Consider the following 18181-nt stretch of genomic DNA (forward strand, 5'->3'; position numbering starts at 1 on the left):
CTTTTTAAGAGACGGGCTTTCAAAAATGACCCAAAATCTTTGATCTCTAAATGTGACCTTTACCTTTTAGCTATGGTTCTAGATTTTCAGGTGAAATGTTGTCTTGGTTATGCTGGTTACTTGTGCTTATTTCAAAATATAACAGTGCAGAGTGAAATTATGAAGCAGCAAAGACTTTGTGCACACACAGACAGGCGCAACACTATATGCCCCCATTTTTATCTATGGGGGCATAAAAATGTAAAATATCTTTGTGATCAATCTAGTGGCTAGTCTAAATGATAAGCTTTTATAATTTAACACTAAGAAAGATAGGTAAAGAAACAAGAAAAGTATATTTTTTACATCATTTATTGCTTCTATGCTATTTATTATATTCATTATAAGAACAACAATTTATCAGCAGAGACAGGCATAAACAGGTTTTAGCAAATGAACAATATAAATATATGTAACAAAATAACATTATACATGGATAAACTGATACATAATACAACATAAGTATGGGACTATAGGCCTTGACAAATTAAAAAGTTATCGGATCTTAAGCTTGCTTTTTTTTTTTTTTTTTTTTTTTTTTTTTTTTTGATCAGAAACACTCTTTTTTTTACACCGTTAAAGAAGTTCTTTTCAAAAATTGTTGGTATACTACTGTTTACAGATGTATCAGAATACAAATCAAGGGCTCAGAGTAAGTGTATATAGAAATAGAAGTAGATAGACTAGTTTCGTGCTGAGCCCTCAAAATGATTTTTATTTCTTTTTTTGTTTTGTTTTGGGTTTAACGCCGTTTTTCAACAGTATTTCAGTCATGTAACGGCGGGCAGTTAACCTAACCAGTGTTCCTGGGTTCTGTACCAGTACAAACCTGTTCTCCGCAAGTAACTGCCAACTTCCCCACATGAATGATCAGAGGTGGAGGACTAATGATTTCAGACACAATGTCGTTTATCAAATAGTCACGGAGAACATACGCCCCGCCCGAGGATCGAACTCGCGACCCCGCGATCCGTAGACCAACGCTCTTACCTACTGAATATTTATGTTTAGCCGAATGAATTATTCCCCCTTACGCAGTTACTTCATTCCCTAGAATGTTTAATCAAATTGAACAGTTAATGAAATTGGATCGATGTTGTTTTAAGGTTATTGTAGTAAAGAACATACTTCAAAATAACATTTTCAAATACATTGTTTGATCACCTATGCCAATGTTATAACATCTCTGTAGTGCATATGTAGACGAAAACATTCCCATACCTAAATATATCTATGTATTTTCAATCTGTAGTGAAGTTAAATGTACTTTCTATTTATGATGTTCCATTATTTAAAGGAAAGTCAAATAAAGACACATATTTCTTTGCTCTTTTCTCACTTCAGTTTCCCTAAAAAAAACCTTTTTTCTCTCACCTTTTTTTAGAAAAAAAAATCGAAGTACAATTTTTCAATTCTGCGTGACCTTACACATCAATCTTTCAATAACTTGATATTAGACCCCACTGTTATTTCGGCTATACATTACACAACTCTTTACCATAGTAATAAATGACCTTATTGTATTAACAATAATAATAAAGCTTCTAAGACAAACCATATCAAAAACAAGACAACTGCTTGCTGAATATATAACAAGAGCTGTCACAGGAGACAGGAGACAGTGCACTCGACTATTTCCATGCTGGATAGAGAAATTGGGTACATCTGAGGAAGCTGAAGCTGTCACTGGTGTGTTTAATGACTCAAATGTGGCTGAAGATATTAGACAATAACTTAAGCCTCAAAACATTCAATCAGTATAAAAGCAACAGATACAGCAAAAGTGCATTGCAACTTGAACCGGAAATTCTTTTAGTAAAAAGAGGGCTGAACTCAGAACAGACTGGTGTCAGCATTATCAAACTTGTGTTATATGATGTGACTGATGATGTGGAACAACCATTTTAAGTTTGATTAAATCCATTTAGTAACAACAGAGATATAAAAAGCATAAAAAATAAACTGAAATTCTAAGTAAAAAAGGGATATAGTTCATAAAATGTTTGCACCAGAGTTACTGACCTTGTGTCATATGATGAGGATGAGGATCTGGAAAAACTAAATTAAGTTTTAGTCAAATTTATCAAGTAATGCCAAAGATATAGTGATAGAGCACCACAATTAACCTGAAATTCTAAGTAAAAAGGGGATATAAACTATGAAATATTGATGCAAGAGTTATGACCCTTGTATCATATAATGTGGGTGATGATCTAGTACAACTACTTTAAGTTTGAATCAAATCCACTTGGTAATAACAGACATACAATGTAAGTGCATCAAAACGTTAACCTGAAATTTTAAGCTAAAAAGGGGGATGATTAAAAAAAAATCTGCAAGAGTTATTGTCCTTGAGTCATATGATGTGGATGATGATGTGGTACAACTGTTTCAAGTTTAAATCAAATCTGTTTGGTAATAACATAGATAGAGTGAAAGTGCATAGAACTATAACCTGAAATTTTAAGTAAAAAGGAGGATAACTCCTATAATACATGTGTCACAGTTATGGTCCTTGTGTCAACTGATGTAGGCGATGATGATAAACAATTATTTTACGTTTGAATTTGTTTGTTTGTTTGTTTTGGGTTTAACGCCGTTTTCAACAGCTATGACTACACAGTCTTGAATTAAATCCCTTCTGAAATAACAGAGATATAGTGAAAATGCATCAAAACTACATTAAGTACAAGAGGGTCATGATGAAACTAAACTAAGTAAAATGGGGGCATAATTCATGAAAAATTGGTGCCAGTGTTATGGACCTTGTGTCATATGATGTGGGTGATGATGTGGATTAACTATTCTAAGTTTAAATCAAATCCATTTAGTAATAACTGAGATAAAGTGAAAGTGCACCAAATCTTCAACCTGAAATTATAAGAAAGGGGGGATAATTCATGAAATATTGGTGCCAGAGTTATGACCCTTGTGCCATATGATGTAAGTGGTGATAAGAAATAACTATTTTAAGTTCTAAGCAAATCTATAAAGTAATAACGAAAGTTCATAAAAGGGTTAACCAAGGTGGGGACGCGGTAAGACGCCGACGCCGGGTCGAGTAGGATAGCTCTCCATACTTCGTATAGTCAAGCTAAAAACTATTGAAACAGTCTAACAAGTAGTCTAGCTGACATGCAGACCTGATATAAAGCAACATTCAGATCAAATTTACAGCGTGATTGATGTAGTAGCTAGCGTTATTACAAACTTTACAGACTACAAAAGTTTTTATAAAGAAATACTCTTAACACTATAAATTTGAATCAGATTTACTAACAAATTAAACAAGAGAGCCATAATGGCCCTATTTCGCTCACCTGTTATCATTGCACTTAAGGAAAAGAAGGTCAAAAAATCATAATCAAGATCAATCAAAAGAATCATGTGAAAACATAGTTGAAATTTTCTTAAAGGTACAGATATGTCAAAATACACCTATAAATTGGAGGAACCATCCATGTTGTACCACAGAAAAGTGGTCTCGGTTTTTCCCTACGGCAAATAATAAAAAAGTTACTAAATAAGCTATTTATAGTAACATAAACGGGAAGTAATTAAAAAACAAGAGGACCATGATGGTTCTGAATCGCTCACCTGTTCCCACATGACCCAGTTTTGAGTACGATGTCGTTTTTTCTATTATTTGACATAGTGACCTAGTTTTTGAGCTCATGTGAACCAGTTCTGAACTTGACCTAGATATTATCAAGACAAAAATTCTGACCAATTTTCATGAAGATCCATTGAAAAATATGGTCTCTAGAGAGGTCACAAGGTTTTTCTATTATTTGACCTACTGACCTACTTTTCGAAGGTACGTGACCCTGTTTTGAACTTTATCTAGATATCATCAACTTGAAGGTGAACATTCTCACTAATCTTCATGAAAGTCTCATGAAAAATATGGCCTCTAGAGAGGTCACAAGGATTTTCTATTTTTATACCTACTAGCCTAGTTTTTGACTGCACGTGACCCAGTTTCGAAACTGACCTAGATATCATCAAGGTGAACATTCAGATCAATTGAAAAATATGGCCTCTAGAGAGGTCAAAAGATTTTAATAATTTTAGACCTACTGACCTAGTTTTTGACCACAGCTGACCCAGTTTCAAAACTGACCTAGATATCATCAAGATGAACATTCAGACCAACTTTCATACAGATCCCATGAAAAGTATGGCCTCTAGAGAGGTCACAAGATTGTTTTATTATTTGACCTACTGACCTAGTTTTTAAGGCATGTGACCCAGTTTCAAATTTGACCTAGATATCATCAAGGTGAAGATTCTGACCAATTTTTATTGAGATCCATTCACAAGTATGGCCTCTAGAGAGGTCACAAGGTTTTTCTATTTTTAGACCTACTGACCTAGTTTTTGACCGCACATGACCCTGTTTCGAACCTGACCTAGATATCATCAAGATGAACATTCAGACCAATTTTCAAACAGATCCCATGAAAAATATGGCCTTTAGAGAGGTCACAAGGTTTTTCTATTATTTGACCTACTGACCTAGTTTTTGACGGTATGTGACCCACTTTCGAACTTGACCTAGATATCATCAAGATGAACATTCAGACCAATTTTCACAGATCCCATGAAAAATATGGCCTCTAGAGAGGTCACAAGGTTTTTCTATTATTTGACCTACTGACCTAGTTTCTGATGGCACGTGACCCATTTTCGAACTTGAACTAGATATCATTAAAGTGAACATTCTGACCAATTTTCATGAAGATCTCGTGAAATATATGGCCTCTAGAGAGGTCACAAGGTTTTTCTATTTTTAGACCTACTGACCTAGTTTTTGACCACATGTGACCCAGTTTCCAATTTGAACTAGATATCAAGATGAACATTCAGACCAACTTTCATACAGATCCCATGAAAAATATGGCCTCTAGAGAGGTCACAAGGTTTTTCTATTATTTGACCTACTGACCTAGTTTTTGATGGCACGTGATCCAGTTTCGAACTTGACCTAGATATCATCAAGGTGAATGTTCTGACCAATTTTCATGAAAATCTTGTGAAATATATGGCCTCTAGAGAGGTCACAAGGTTTTTCTATTTTTAGACCTACTGACCTAGCTTTTGATGGCACGTGATCCAGTTTCGAACTTGACCTAGATATCATCAAGGTGAATGTTCTGACCAATTTTCATGAAGATCTTGTGAAATATATGGCCTCTAGAGAGGTCACAAGGTTTTTCTATTTTTAGACCTACTGACCTAGTTTTTGATGGCACGTGACCCAGTTTCGAATTTGACCTAGATATCATCAAGGTGAACATTCTGACCAATTTTCATGAAGATCTTGTGAAATATATGGCCTCTAGAGAAGTCACAAGGTTTTTCTATTTTTAGACCTACTGACCTAGTTTTTGAAGGCACGTGTCCCAGTTTCGAGCTTGACCTAGATATCATCAAGATGAACAGTCTGACCAACTTTCATAAAGATCCCATGAAAAAAGTGACCTCTAGAATGGTCACAAGCAAAAGTTTACGGACGCACGCACGGACGGACGACGGACACCGCGCGATCACAAAAGCTCACCTTGTCACTTTGTGACAGGTGAGCTAAAAATTATCGTAAGTGAACAAAAGAAGGATCTGCCAAATAAGAACAAGAGCACTGCAATGCAACACAAATGCAGAGCAATATACACACAAAACAAAGTCATATGACCTTTGACCCCTAAGTGTGACCTTGACCTTGAAGTGAGCCATCCGAAACATGCGCTCTGCACATCGTTTCTATGAGGGAAACATTTGTGTCAGGTTTCTTTCAAATCCTTCAAGGGGTTCAAGAGTTAGAGAGCGGAAGGGAAATTGCTAACAGACAGACAGACAAGTAGACAGACACCGAGGCGATAGCATAACACGTCCCTTAGGGCGTATAAAACGGAATCGAGATCTAATGGTGATAAAAGTTGTGTGCAAGTTTGATTAAAATCAAATCATAAAGCTGCTATTGTGCAGACAAGGTCAAAATAGCTAATTTTGGCCGTTTCAGGGGCCATAACTCTGGAACTCATTAAGGGATCTGGCCAGTTCAAGAAAGGAACCAAGATCTTATGGTGACACAAGTTTTGTGCAAGTTTGATTAAATTCAAATCATAAATGAAGCTTCTATTGTGCAGACAAGGTCAAAATCTGGCCAGTTCAAGAAAGGAACCAAGATCTTGTGGTGATATAAGTTGTGTGCAAGTTTGGTTAAAATCAAATCATAAATGAAGCTGCTATTGTGCAGACAAGGTCAAAATAGCTAATTTTGGCCCTTTCAGGGGCCACAACTCTGAAACCCATTAAGGGATTTGGCCAGTTCAAGAAAGGAACCGAGATCTTATGGTGACACAAGTTTTGTGCAAGTTTGCTTAAATTCAAATCATAAAAGAAGCTGCTATTGTGCAGACAAGGTCAAAATAGCTAATTCTGGCCCTTACAGGGGCCATCACTCTGGAACCCATAATGGAATCTGGCCAGTTCAAAAAAGGAACCAAGATCTTATGGTGATACAAGTTGTGTGCAAGTTTGGTAAAAATCAAATCCTAAATAAAGCTGCTATTGTGCAGACAAGGTCAAAATAGCCAATTTTGGCCCTTTCAGGGGCCATAACTCTGAAACCCATAATGGGATCTAACCAGTTCAAGTAAAGAACCAAGATCTTATGGTGATACAAGTTGTGTGCAAGTTTGGTTAAAATAAAATCATAAATGAAATCACTATCATGCAGACAAGAAATTGTGGACAGACGGACGAAGGGTGATCACAAAAGCTCACCCTGTCACTACATGACAGGTGAGCTAAAAAAAACAAAAAAAAAACAAAACAACTAAGTTTTCAGGGGATTCTCTAGACACATAATAAGACATTACATTTACATTTATCGGTCAGCTCCATTTTTTGCACTCTGCAAATATCTCATTGTCTATAACCTATATAGTCAGTAACTCTGACCTTGCTTCTGAACAAGTTTGGTGAACATCATTTAAGCAGTTAATTAAAAGTTTCTTAAATGTTTTTACATACAGGTGATGACCCCACACTGCATAACCTTTAAGTCCAACAAAGGCTGCTACAGATCAAAGTTTGGTTAAGATCCATCAAGCAGTTTACATATTAATATTTTTTCTATCTTCAAAGGTCTGAACAAAATTCTGTGCTCATGACATGATACCCATGAATACCAGCTGTCTGATCTTTAACAGATCAGAACAATAAATAATCAGTCTTGTTATCGGTTTTAATTGAGCAGCTCGAGCAATTTTCCCCACACATTCAAAACAATATCAGGAAATAAACTATAATGTCTCCCCTAATGCATAGTTGTAATAGGCAAGAAGTCACTATGGGACAGTAGCGAAAGTCGAAGAGACACTGATATTTGGCTGCAATAGGGATCATCTACTTTGCATGTCCAATCATCCTATGAAGTTTCAACATTCTATGCCTAGTGGTTCTCAAGTTATTGATCAGAAACTGTTTTCCATATTCAGCCCCTATGACCTTGACCCTTGATGGAGTGATCCCAAAAGGGGTCATCTACTCTGCATCTCCAATCATCCTACGAAGTTTCAACATTCCGGGGCAAGTGGTTCTCAAGTTATTGATCAGAAACGGTTTTCCATGTTCAGGCCCATTGACTTTGACCTTTGATCTAGTAACCCCCAAAACAATACAGATCATCTACTTTGTAAGTCCTATCAACCTATGAAGTTTAATGGTTCTAGGTCAAATGGTTCTCCAGATACTGATCAAAAATAAAGTGTGATGGACGGATGACCCCTGTGACCTTGACTTTTGATGGAGTGACCCCAAAAACTATCTGGGTCACCTACTCTTAAGTCCTATCAACCTGTTGATTGAAAGTTCTAGGTTAAATGGTTCTCAAGTTACTGACTGGAAATGGATTTCCATGTTCTGACCGCTGTTACCTTGACCTTTAATAGTGACACCAAAATCAACATGGGTCAAATACTCTGTATGTTCAATCATACTATAAGTTCCAACATTCTAGGTCAAGTGGTTCTCAAGTTATTGATCAGAAATATTTTTCAATGTTCAGGCCCCTGTGACCTTAACCTTTGATGGAGTGACCCCTAAAGTCAATGGGGTCATCTACTCTGCATGTCCAATCATCCTATGAAGTTTCAACATTCCGGGTAAAGTGGTTCTCAAGTTATTGATCGAAAATGGGTTTTCCACGTTTAGGCCCCTGTGATCTTGACCTTTGATGGAGTGACCCCAAAAACATTAGAGGTCATCTACTCCATAAGCCTTGCTACCCTATGAAGTTTGAAGGATCTAGGTCAAATGGTTCTCAAGTTATTGATAGGAAATGAAGTGTGACATACGGACGGACAGGGCAAAAACAATGTCATAACAAGAGCACCGCCTATGGTTGCCATCGCTCGTCTGCAAGTGCTGGACAGTATGTAAGGAAAGAGTAACAGTTCAGAATTTCTAAGTTCAAAAAGGGCCATAATTCTGACAAAATGCAGGTTAGAAGTATGGTTCTTATCCTACATAGTCATCTAATAATGGTAAAGAAGTGTGCAAAGTAAAGTTTCAAAGCTGTAGCTCTAATACTTTTTGAGAAAAGGTGGACCTAAACAAAAATTTAATCAAGAAACTCAAATTTTCTTAGTACAAGAAGGGCCACAATTTTGACAAAATGCATATCAGAGTATCAGAGTTATGGTTCTTAGACTACACAGTCCCCTAATGATAAAGTTTCAAAGCTGTAGTTCTTACATATTTTGAAAAAAGTAGACCTAAACAAAAATTTTACCCAATGCCGACGATCTAGCGATGACAATACCTAGTAGACTTTTTTCAAAAATCAGATGAGCTAAAAAGATATGGTCTTATCTTTGACCTTTTGCTACAGTTATATCAAATGTGGGACCTAATGCAAAATTTATGAAATTCATAATTTTAATGACATTTCCCACAACAAAGATTTTAATAAAACTTCTCACAGTCATTATATAAACATATGGTATACAGTAGTACATATACAATAAAGTGAAATAAAATGTGTAGGTTCATGTGCTTATGTAATAGAAAGAGTAGGGGTTCACTAGAATAATTAGGTTATTTCAAGTGGCCCCTACGCTTTCTGTTTTGTATCATGGTCCGCCAATATGAACAATGCATTCGGCTACTAATTTTAATTGACAAGTTAACATTCCATTTTAAGCGTTGGTACCATCACAGGACAAGCGTACTCTATCTGAAAATAGAGAACGGTTTCAGAAAGTTCAACATTTCCCTACAGTATTCTATATGTAGGCTGGACCTAAGACATGTTCTCTAACTTAAGAGTACGGCTTATAGCCACGCCGCTTCCTCAGTTGAAGAATATTACAGACAGAAGCAAACAGTTATAATGACACTGCAGGTAAACTATGATACAATTTTGAGATATTTGCCCTAAATAAAAAAAGATCCACATATTTCACCCAAGTTTAAGGCATTATTCAGAATCAGTTCAAGTGTCAGTATTTTCAAAATAATATTTCATCTTTAGAAAGATAGTAATGTTGCTATTCAAATAAATGCAATCACAGGTTGCCACATATTCATGTTTTTTGTTTCGGCATACAGAGTCAAGGCTTTATCTTACATTATTGGGATAAATGACATTGTGCCATCACTTTTAGTTTATCAAACAAACAGAGCTACTTTCAGACAAGTTGTAAAGGTGACTGTCAGAAGAAAAGAATACCAATGATGAAATTGTATGAATGTATGACAATTATGTTAAAAATTTAATATCTCATCAACATCTGCATTTAGAAATTCCAGATAACTACACACTAAATTCTTTTTCAGTTGACAAAATGTATGAAAGAATTCACTGTTACTGTTCATGTCCTTTCTGTTTCATCTATTTTTGTAACATCCATACAGACAAAAGCTGTCCGTAAGACAGCGCGCTCCACTATTCGGGGATTTGACAGTAAAATGAACTTGTCTGAAAAAGAGACCTCTACTTTAAAAGGAAGATACACCAAGGGGCATAATTCCATCAAATACACCAATTTGAGTTATTAGGATTGTTACAACACATGCAGATGATGATGATAAAGATATATTTTGAGTTTCAAGTCATTATCTTATATAGTACCAATGTTATGTCCAGAAAACGAAGTTTGTAAAAAATTTAAGTATAAAAGGGGCATAATTCGGTCAAAAATACAAATCAGAGATATGGGGATTGTTACCACACATGCAGATGATGATGATGATAAAGATACATTTTAAGTTTCAAGTCTTTATCTGATATTGCATTAAAATAGTATCCATAAAGCAAAGATTGCAAAAAAGTTTAAGTACAAAAGTGGCATAATTCTGTCAAAAAAAAAAAAATTAGAGTTATGGGGTAAGTAGCCACACATGCAGATGATTATAAACAAATACTTTTAATTTTAAGTCATTATCTTTTAAAGTACCAAAGATATGTCTATAAACGAAGCTTTCGAAAAAATTTAACATGAAAATAATTCAAAGTATAACTCCTTGGTGACCTTGACCTTGGGTATAATGGGCCCAGCCCCTACACATACTTTGTATGCTGGACAATGTTTATGGGAATTTACAGTATGATATAAGCAAAAAAGTAACAAAGACATGACAGAAAAACAAAGGTTGCCGAAAAACTTTAACCTTAAAAATAACCCAAGTATAAGACCTTGATGACCTTGAGTATAATGGGCCCAGTCCCTATATAAACTTTGTTTGTATGCTGGACAATGTTTATGTAAAGTTACAGTAAGATATAAGCAATAGTAACAAAGATATGACAGAAAAACAAAGGTTGCCGAAAAACTTTAACCTTAAAAATAACCCAAGTATAAGACCTTGATGACCTTGAGTATAATGGGCCCAGTCACTATATAAACTTTGTTTGTATGCTGGACAATGTTTATGTAAAGTTACAGTAAGATATAAGCAATAGTAACAAAGATATGACAGAAAAACAAAGGTTGCCGAAAAACTTTAACCTTAAAAATAACTTAAGTATAACAGCTTGGTGACCTTGACCTTGTGTGTAATGGGCTCAGCCCATACACATACATTGTTTGTATACTGGACAATGTTTATGTGAAGTTACAGTAAGATATAAGCAATAGTAACAAAGATATGACAGAAAAACAAAGGTTGCTGAAAAACTTTAAACCTTAAAAATAACCTAAGTATAACAGCTTGGTGACCTTGACCTTGTGTGTAATGGGCTCAGCCCATACACATACATTGTTTGTATACTGGACAATGTTTATGTGAAGTTACAGCAAGATATAAGCGATAGTAATAAAGATATGACAGAAAAACAAAGGTTGCCCAAAAACTTTATCCAAGAAGGGTCACGCCGACGCTGGGGTGAGTAGTATAGCCCCCCTATTCTCCGAATAGCGGAGCTAAAAATGATTAAGTAGGTAGACAACTTCTTTCTTAGTTCTCATTGCTTTCAAAATGTACTGTCATTAGTATCTTCAATTCTTACTGTTTGTATTTATCAATATTCCAAACATTTTAGACTTTTTTGCTCTACATGTATCATACACAGTCACATTTATATAGTGACAAGACGAACACATTTACAGTGCTGAGACACATCAAACTGCGTCACTATTCCATCATTTTATACTTTTCTGCTCTATACCCATTAGACATGAAATCACTTTCCTTTTCAATATAATGACAAGACACAAGATCATATTTTCAATCTGCTAGTGTTGAGACACTTTGATCAAGTTCAGTCTATATAGTTCTAATACACTAGCTTACATTCACAGTCAATGTGTTGAGCACCAAGTCATTAGGTTTCATTCATAGTCAATCTAATGCCAAAACACTAGACCACATTCATGAACTCTATAGTGGTAAAACACTAGATCACTTTTAGTCTATGTAGTGCCAGGACTCTACATCCAATGCCAAGCCATTAGATCATGTTCATAGTTTATACTGTGTCACAGGCTCTCCAATGCGAATAATTGTTGTCTGTTAAATCCATGTGCCATTGTCTGTAACAAAAAATTTGTTATAGATATTATGTTAAAATTTCAACAATACATACCATAAGTAAGAAATAATATATCAATTTCGGAACCATGTTTTAACACAGCAATATAATACGAAGAGATTATACACCTGTGTAATAATTTCAAGAGGGTGTACCCTGTGTGAATTACACATGTAGCATATGATACAACCTATTCGAATTTGTCGAGGTATCTTAAGACATGGATCTGCTATATATTATTTCGATTCTAATATGTTTTTCATGCAAGCAAGTGGATGAAATAGGGAAGCATGTATGGCGGCAAATATAGAAGGTCAACCTCACGTATAATAGAACGTGTCTGTAGGACACAGGGTGTGCCCCCCACTGGTACATTTGTCATAAATGAGGGCCAATAATTCAAATGTTTGCAGTCTTAATTGGGTATAGCCTCAACAATCATTTTACGAAAAGGATTCATTATTCTAGGCCCTTTACTTTTTGAACTATGAGCATCACAAACAAAAAATCCACTATTTTGGTTATTTCACGGGTCATAACTCTGTAATAAGAGCTGAGATTCTCAATAGGAATGGCAAGTGTGCAAGTTCACATCACGATAAAGACTCCAGCAAGGTTTCCTGAATTTACATCCGATACTTCTTGAGCTAGGCACATAATTAGGTGAAAAAGCACATTTTTTTACTATTTCAGGGGCCATAACTTTAAAAATAGGGGGTGGAGCCAACCAAAAAATTAGAGGTGTGCAAGTTCATATCATGATAAAGACTTATGCAAGTTTTCAACCATTTATATTTTACTTTTTGAGCTAGGTGCATCACAAGGTGAAAATGTGTATTTTTGACTATTTCAGGGGCCATAACTCTAAAAATAGGGGGCAGATCCAAATGAAAAATAGGAGGTGCGCAAGTTCATATCATGATTAAGACTCATGCAAGATTTTCATGAATCTATATCAAATACTTTTTGAGCTAGGCATGTCACAAGGTGAAAATGTGCATTTTTGACTATTTCAGGGGCCATAACTCTGAAAATAGGGGGCCGACCCAAATGAAAAATAGGAGGTGCGCAAGTTCATATCATGATTAAGACTCATGCAAGTTTTCATGAATCTATATCAAACACTTTTTGAGCTAGGCGTGTCACAAGGTGAAAATGTGCATTTTTTACTATTTCAGGGGCCATAACTCTGAAAATAGGGGGCAAAGCCAGATGAAAAATAGGAGGTGCGCAAGTTCATATCATAATCAAGACTCAAGCAAGGTTTCATGTATCTATATCAAATACTTTTTGAGCTAGGCATGTCACAAGGTGAAAATGTGCATTTTTGACTATTTCAGGGGTCATAACTCTAAAAATAGGTGGCGGAGCCAGATGAAAAATAGGAGGTGCCCAAGTTCATATCATGATTAAGACTCATGCGAGGTTTCATCAATTTATATCGAATACTTTTTGAGCTAGGCGTGTCACAAGGTGAAAATGTGCATTTTTGACTATTTCAGGGGCCATAACTCTGAAAATAGGGGGCGGAGCCAGACGAAAAATAGGAGGTGCGCAAGTTCATATCATGATAAACACTCATGCAAGGTTTCATCAATTTGTATCAAATACTTTTTGAGGTAGGTGCGTCACGAACTTCGGACAGACGGACGGACAAGACCAAATCTATATGTCCCCACCACTCATGGGGGGGGGGGGGGGGGGGCACAAAAACTGATCAAGGAGGCTGTATTAAGGTATTGAAAACAGGCAGCTAGCAACTAGGATTGGCACAAAGGGAACATCAGTTAAGCATACTGTCTAGCCAAGACAATAACTTTTTGACAAGTCAAAAACAAAAACAAGGAGCTGCGTTTAATAAACGCTTGATGCCCCCAGTGGCATCCTTGTCGATACAAAGCAACCTAAGTCCAAAACGAGGTCAAGTTCAAACTGAGGTCAGGTGATGTCTGAAGATGAGGAATGATCACAGGTTACATCTCCATTAGTATCAAGCCATTCTAGTTAGGGGTACTGATGCTAGACGAAACGGTCCCATTTGGTTAACCTTGTACGGACGGACGAATGGACAGGACAATCACTATATGCCTCCCGCATGAGTAGATGCCGGGGTCATAATAACTTATTGTTCATATGATTCAAATGTTTGTTACTTTTCAATACAGGCATATAATCATCCAAGTTTCATGCACTTTACTGGAAACTGAATCCATATAAAACAAGAGCTGTCAGTTAAGACAGCCAGTGCTCGACTATTCGAATCGTCACAGAAGCAGGAATATTACCCTAAATGATAAAATATTTATAGAGTTTCAATCCAGTATCTGCATTAGTTCTGGACCTATAACCTAATTATTCTAGTGAACTTGCACGCAAAACTTTAACTAGAAGTTTTAAGTTCCAAAGGGGACATAATTTGGCCAAAATTCATGTCAGAGTTATGGGACTTGATGCAATCAACTAGTTTTATAACCCCGAAGACATGTGAAGTTTCAATTTAACATCTGCATTAGTTTTGCAGATGGTAACTTGCACGAAAAACTCTAACCAGAATTTTCTAAGTCCAAATGGGGGCATAATTTGCCTAATATACATGTCAGAGTTATGAGACTTGACCAAGTGAGGTTGGTAATTGATCTAGAAAAAGAAAAAATGAGTTTCAAATCTATATGCCTTTTAGGAATAGCTATATGTACTTGCATGCAAAACTTTAACCAGGATTTTCTTCATCCAAAAGGGGGCATAATTTGGCCAAAATGCATGTAAGAGTTATGGGTCTTGATGCCATCAACTAGTTTTATAACCCCACAGACATATGTGAAGTTTCAATTCAATATCTGCATTAGTGTTGGAGATAGTAAATTGTACACAAAACTTTAACCAGAAGTCCAAAAGGGGGCATAATTTGGTCAAAATACATGTCAGAGTTACAGAACTTGACATAGTGAGGTTGGTAATTGACCTAAAAAAAGGAAAAGTTTTAAAGGTATATGCCTTTGAATGATAGCCATATGTACTTGCATGCCAAACTTTAACCAATATGTGACGCTGACGCCAGGGTGAGTAACTATTCTTTGAATAGTCCAGCTAATAAAAAACCTGGCCTTCATATCAGCTTTATATTATTGAAGTAAGTGATAAAACCCTAAACTCACGTCAACAAAGGCAGTTAACAGCAGTGGATAATTCAGGTTGTAACATGTTTGTATATCAGCAGCGGATATTTCTGGTGGTAACGTGGTTGTATATCGACAGCGGATAATTCAGGTGGTAACATGGTGGTACAGCTGTACTCCGTAATATCCAAGTTATTCCTGAAATCAACAAATCATTCTCAAGGTATCTACATGTAAAATAATACTTTATGATTATAAGTACACTTGCCATCATTGTGCACACTTCTTGTTCAAAGAGAGGAATTATTTTGACTAATTCTACCATTCTGATCCTTTTGAAATATGTTTGTCCAAAGTTTTACAAGGATGTACATTATGAAATAACTAAGTTTACACATACAACCTGCAGACCAGAACTACTGTCTGAAAGACAGCTATATCCCCCGCCACTGTTATGGATAGTGAAAGGGTTGATGGTATTGGGCGGAAGCATTGATGTTGTTAAGTATATTTTATAGTCCATGTATGATAACATCAACAAATCTGAAAATCCTTCAAGGGGTTTAGGAGATACAGAGCTGACACAAAATGGAAGGCTCAAACCTTTGACCTTGACCTTGAACCAACATGGCTGACTCACAAGTTTTGCACATCGTCTTGATGAGGTGATCATTTGACAAAAGTTTCATGAAAATAGTTCAAAGGATTTAGGTGATACAGAACTCAAACCTTTGATATTAAGTTGTGACCTTGACCTTGAGCCGACATGGCTGACTCATGAGTTCTGCACATCACCTTGATGAGGTGATCATTTGACCAAAGTTTCATGAAAATCTTTCAAGGGGATTAGAAGATACAGAGCCGACAAAAAATGAAAGGCTCAAACGTTTGATCACCAGTTGTGACCTTGACCTTGAGCCGACTTACAAGTTCTGTACATCGTCTTGATGAGGTGATCATTTGACAAAAGTTTCATGAAAATCCTTCAAGGGGTTTAGGAGATACAGAGCGGACACAAAATGGAAGGCTGACCAAAGTTTCATAAAAATCCTTCAAGGGGTTTAGGAGATACAGAGCGGACACAAAATGGAAGGCTCAAACCATTGATCTTGAGTCGTGACCTTGACCTTGAGCTGACATGGCTGACTCATGAGTTCTGCACATCATCTTGATGAGGTGATCATTTGACCCAAGTTACATGAAAATCCTTTAAGGTGCTAGGTGATGCAGAGTGGACACAAAATGGAAGGCTCAAACCTTTCACCTTGACCCTGAACCAACATGGCAGACTCACAAGACCATTCCGATAACCGCCTACCACTTGTGGCGGGGGATTAAAAATAATTCTTCTTTCAAGTATGAAATGAGGATTATTACAGAAAAATTCATTTCTTCACACTGACCCAATTATATATCATACAGAAACTTTCCAGCTTTTGATGGTGGAGGAAGACCCCATGGGCCCCTCCAGGCATTGCTCATGAATGGGCACCTTGGTAGAACCAACAACCTTCCGTAAGTTCTTAAAATGAAGAGTTCTATGCTGAAAGCAAGGTTCGATACCACTATGGTGAGGTGATTTGAACTTGGGGACCTTAACCACAAAGGCCCCTACAGAACAAGAGCTGTCAGAGGACTGCAACGCTCGACTATATTCAACACCCTTGTCAACTGAATGAATGTAAAATTCAACAAGAGCACCGCTGTGCGGGTGCTGACGCTCATCTGATTTTTTTTGTATAATAGAAATATTGTCCTACCAATGTTTTTCTAAGTCTAAAAAGGGCCATCACTCTTGCAAAAAGCAGGATAGAGTTATGTTTCTTGATGTACAGTGTCCACTTATGATGGTGAAAAATTGTTGCAAGTTTTAAAGCAATAGCTTTGATAGTTTATGAGAAAAGTTGACTTAAACATAATATTCAACCAAGAAAATGATTTTTCTAAGTCCAAAAGGGGCAATAATTATTGCAAAAAGCAGGATGGAGTTATGTTGCTTGCTGTACAGGGTCAGCTTATGATGGTGAACAAGAGTTGCAAGTTTTAAAGCAATAGCTTTGATAGTTTAAGAGAAAAAGTTGACCTAAACATAAAACTTAACCAAGAAATCTGATATTTTCTAAGTCCAAAAGGGGCCATAAATCTTGCAAAAAGCAGGATGGAGTTATGTTTCTTGCTGTACAGGGTCAGCTTATGATGGTGAACAAGTGTTGCAAGTTTTAAAGGAATAGCTTTGATAGTTTAGGATAAAAGCTGACCTAAACATAAAACTTAACCAAGAAAACTGATTTTCTAAGTCCAAAAGGGGCAATAATTCTTGCAAAAAGCAAGATGGAGTTATGTTTCTTGATGTACAGGGTCTGCTTATGATGGTGAACAAGTATTCCAAGTTTCAAAGCAAAAGCTTTGATAGTTTAGGAGAAAAAGTTGACCTAAACATAAAACTTAACCAAGAAATCTGATATTTTCTAAGTACAAAAGGGGCCATAAATCTTGCAAAAAGCAAGATGGAGTTATGTTTCTTGCTATACAGGGTCAGCTTATGATGGTGAACAAGTATTCCAAGTTTCAAGCAATAGCTTTGATAGTTTAGGAGAAAAACTGACCTAAACATAAAACTTAACCAGGCAACGCCGACGCCGACAACCGCTCAAGTGATGACAATAACTCATCATTTTTTTTTCAAAAAATCAGATGAGCTAAAAAGAGACAAGATTTTGTAACAATAGCTGTCTGTATTGATAAAAGTATGGGTTCCTAGTTATTTTTCGAATGGCCTAGCTAAGAAGTTGTGAGTAGACAAGTTATGTACTCTATCTACACATATAGACTAACATGGAAAGCAAGTGTTCAAAGTTTCAAAGCCATATATCAAACTGTCTAGACAAAATATGGAATGGTACATGAAACTTACCTTATTTCCATGTCAAAATCCTTGTCCTAGTTATGTAGTTTTACCTACATATGGAGACTATGATAGTAAACA

The 18181-nt window shown here is 36.2% G+C and overlaps 1 long non-coding RNA gene across 2 annotated transcripts in view; it reads right to left on the minus strand.

The window, feature by feature from the left end:
* Positions 1-335: 335 nt before the first annotated feature.
* The window catches only part of LOC123534404 (uncharacterized), a 113294-nt gene continuing 95448 nt past the window's right edge, over positions 336-18181 (minus strand). For both annotated transcript variants that reach the window (XR_008366552.1, XR_008366553.1), the window contains exons 9-10: positions 15235-15393; positions 336-12080 (exon numbers count right to left, since the gene is read on the minus strand). This is a non-coding gene — a long non-coding RNA (uncharacterized LOC123534404). The remainder of the gene's footprint in view (positions 12081-15234; positions 15394-18181) is intronic.

This window comes from Mercenaria mercenaria, chromosome 12 (genome assembly GCF_021730395.1).
Source record: "Mercenaria mercenaria strain notata chromosome 12, MADL_Memer_1, whole genome shotgun sequence".
Taxonomy (NCBI): domain Eukaryota; kingdom Metazoa; phylum Mollusca; class Bivalvia; order Venerida; family Veneridae; genus Mercenaria; species Mercenaria mercenaria.